This window comes from Mixophyes fleayi, chromosome 6, assembly GCF_038048845.1.
Source record: "Mixophyes fleayi isolate aMixFle1 chromosome 6, aMixFle1.hap1, whole genome shotgun sequence".
Classification (NCBI taxonomy): domain Eukaryota; kingdom Metazoa; phylum Chordata; class Amphibia; order Anura; family Limnodynastidae; genus Mixophyes; species Mixophyes fleayi.
Window position 1 is genome coordinate 109,418,142 of NC_134407.1, and position 2,730 is coordinate 109,420,871.

General features: G+C 34.9%; 1 long non-coding RNA gene across 1 annotated transcript; it reads right to left on the minus strand.

Annotated features, from left to right (window-relative positions):
- Positions 1-663: 663 nt before the first annotated feature.
- On the minus strand, positions 664-1,214 carry LOC142160354 (uncharacterized). The gene is made up of 3 exons (XR_012693175.1): positions 1,109-1,214; positions 882-949; positions 664-722 (listed from the first exon to the last, which is right to left on the minus strand). It is a non-coding gene; the product is annotated as an uncharacterized LOC142160354 (long non-coding RNA).
- Between the last annotated feature and the right edge of the window lie 1,516 nt (positions 1,215-2,730).

Consider the following 2,730-nt stretch of genomic DNA (forward strand, 5'->3'; position numbering starts at 1 on the left):
CACAAAGTTACTATGGAAACATGCACGTAATCCTTCAATTACTGGAAAAATATTTAACAATGGTAAGTGTAATATTTGTGTTAACATTAATCTGATTATGTTACATTTTATATTATTAGGTATTATATATAATTTTTTTCTGTTTAAATCCCTTAGACAAAAGATTTTATAATCATCGAATGGTCTATGCTACAAATCATGATGTTATCCCAAAGAAGAACTAACGACAAGAATTTAGTTTAACATATAATTAACCATGGTATGTTATTGATATATAAATGTATATTAAATTGTTTTTATATGCTAATGTTTTTTACAATTGTAACATTCATTGTAAAAAAAAAATCAATGTTAAATGTTATTGATAACAGTGCAAAAAATAAAAAATAGTTCCAGAAATATTATCAGTGATTTTTTACAAGATAATACTTAATCCTAATGAAAATTAAAATAGAGGATTGATTGTTAATGATGCTAATGTTCCAATTTTAATTCAACTGTATTATGTTTTTAAAAAAAAAAAAAAATAAGAAAACTTTTTTTAATAATTCACAGCCAACTGAAGAGGATAGAAGAACTACTGTGAAAATTATAAGAAATTGGAGAAAAGCAAAGACCACAGAAAAATTAAATTCTGATATATAAATTTTATTGCACAAAGAAAAACAATACAAGTGGGTCAATATTCCATGCACTATTCAAAATCCAGTCGCTGGTTCCGTCTGCAATCCACAGTAAAATGGGTGTGACAGTTACATTTTGGAGAAAGGAAAAGAGAAAAAAGGTAATTTCAGTGTGAGTATGTGTCAGTAGTGATACTTTACATAAGGCTACATTACACAGAACATAGCATAGTGCAGTTTACTAATGATGACACCCACCTGTCCAAGAAGCTGGCTCTTGAAAAGCGTCATGGCCTTGGTCTTCAAAATCCAGTCGCTGGTTCCGTCTGCAATCCACAGTGAAATGGGTGTGACAGGTACATTTTGGAGAAAGGAAAAGAGAAAAAAGGTAATTTCAGTGTGAGTATGTGTCAGTAGTGATACTTTACATAAGGTTACATTAAACAGAACATAGCATAGTGCAGTTTACAAATGATGACACCCACCTGTCCAAGAAGCTGGCTCTTGAAAAGCGTCATGGCCTTGGGCTTCAAAATCCAGTCGCTGGTTACGTCTTGCAATCATCCTTTTAAAATCTTAACTAACTATTATTAACATATATATATATATATATATATATATATATATATATATATATATATATATAAAAATCCTTTAACCGAACGCCGAACAACGATTGTTTGAGATATCTCCCACTAATTAATTTGAAGTCCTGAAAAAAAAAAAAGATAAAATATTAGTTATTATTTAAATTATATTTATAAAAAAAAATTATGACATAAGAAAATTTACACTTACATGAAAAGAAATCCAAAATTAAACGCTGGCGCTCACGAGTTCCTGTTTCCCGACCAAATGCTGTGGCTGAAGAAAGGTCTTGATCCTGTAAAACAGCAGGATCTATCTCTACCTCCAAATTATTTGCCAAACAGATATTGTGCAGAATGCTGCAAGCAATAACAATAAGGCAAACTTTTGATGGTGAGTACAGAAGCGCACCACCGGACCTGTCCAAACAGCGGAACCGGCTCTTAAGTAGCCCAAAGGTATGCTCAATTACACCTCTGGTAGCTATATGTGCCGCTTGGTACCTTTTTTCAGCATCAAAAATTGGATTGGACACTTGAGTAAGCAACCAGGGCTGGCTCCCATATCCTGCATCACCTATTAAAAATTTTTTTTTTTTTTTTATTAGTGCTCTTCTCATTTTAGAAATAATTATTATTAGCGATTACCTAGATATAACTTACCCAGGAGCCATCCATGAGGAAAATCTCCCTCCTCAAACCTCTTGAACACTCCTGAATTTTACAAAATAAAAGAATCATGAGAAGAACCAGGGAAAGCAACACAAACATTTAGGATTTTTTTTCTGGCATCACACACCATCTGCACATTCATGGAATGGAAGTGCTTTCAGTTTCAAAAGCTCTCTTCCATTCTGTGCGGAGGTGTGAGTGCCACATGGGTGCAATCTATTGCACCCAGGACATTTAGCATACGTGCCACACTATAAAAATTGGATTTGACCTCCTGCCATTCTAATTCAGACTGTGGGAATTTAATAAATTCCCTAGTATGTTTTTTCATGGCTTTAAGCACCTGGAACAAACTCCGTGAAAATGTGGGTTGGGAGAAACCCGCAATTACGGACAATGTCGGTTGAAAGGTTCCCGACGCTAAAAAATGCAATGCCCCAAGCAGCTTTGCCAATCCAGGCACAGCATGGTTTGTGGGGACTGTTGGTTCCAGGTCCTCTTTAAGGAGGTCATATAAAGAATAAATTGCAACTGAGGATAGGCGATATAATCTTATCACCTAATCCTCAGGGACCCCATAAAGTAATCGACGTGTGCGGTACAGACGGGGCCGTGGGACCTGACGCCTTGCATCAAGTAATGGAGCCACAGCATTCTCTCCCTCACTTGCAGCCACATGCACATCTACATTCTCCTTTATTTCAAAAGCATTTTCTTCCTCTCCCCCAACTAGCAAACCAGCATGTGCACTTTCATCAATATATGCTGCATACATAAACTGCCAAACAGTTATAGAAAATGGCTCCATTACTAATGCCTTTGTTAATTTAAAATTTCTTATTAAAAAA